General features: G+C 62.9%; 1 protein-coding gene across 5 annotated transcripts in view; it reads right to left on the reverse strand.

The window, feature by feature from the left end:
- The window catches only part of CUNH5orf58 (chromosome unknown C5orf58 homolog), a 16,388-nt gene that overhangs the window by 14,930 nt on the left and 1,110 nt on the right, over positions 1 to 348 (reverse strand). The gene's annotated exons all lie outside the window — the stretch shown is intronic.

Below are 348 nucleotides of genomic sequence, written 5' to 3' on the forward strand. Positions count from 1 at the left end.
AAAAAAAAAAAAACCTCTTGAGACTGGACCAGAATTACACAGCTAGAGAAATGCCTGAGAAAGCAGACCGTCTCTCCCGGGTCTGGCCCTGGGATCCCTGAGTGTCCCAGGCGGGTTCTGGATACCCCTGGAGGAGACCCGCCAGGCAGGAGGGTGTCTTCCCAGCAGCCCGGACCTCACGCAAGGAAGAAGCGGGTCAGACAGGGGTTGGCCAGAGTTGGGAGCCAACATGGGGACCTGGGCCGGAGGAGGGGTCAGAGGCCAAGATGTCACCTGCAGGCCACTGCCACCTGAGCCACGGCTGCCCCCGCCCCGGCCCGAGGGCAGCACAGCCCTGAAGGCCACCTC

This window comes from Tupaia chinensis, unplaced genomic scaffold, assembly GCF_000334495.1.
Source record: "Tupaia chinensis unplaced genomic scaffold, TupChi_1.0 Scaffold000234_1, whole genome shotgun sequence".
In the NCBI taxonomy this organism is placed as follows: domain Eukaryota; kingdom Metazoa; phylum Chordata; class Mammalia; order Scandentia; family Tupaiidae; genus Tupaia; species Tupaia belangeri.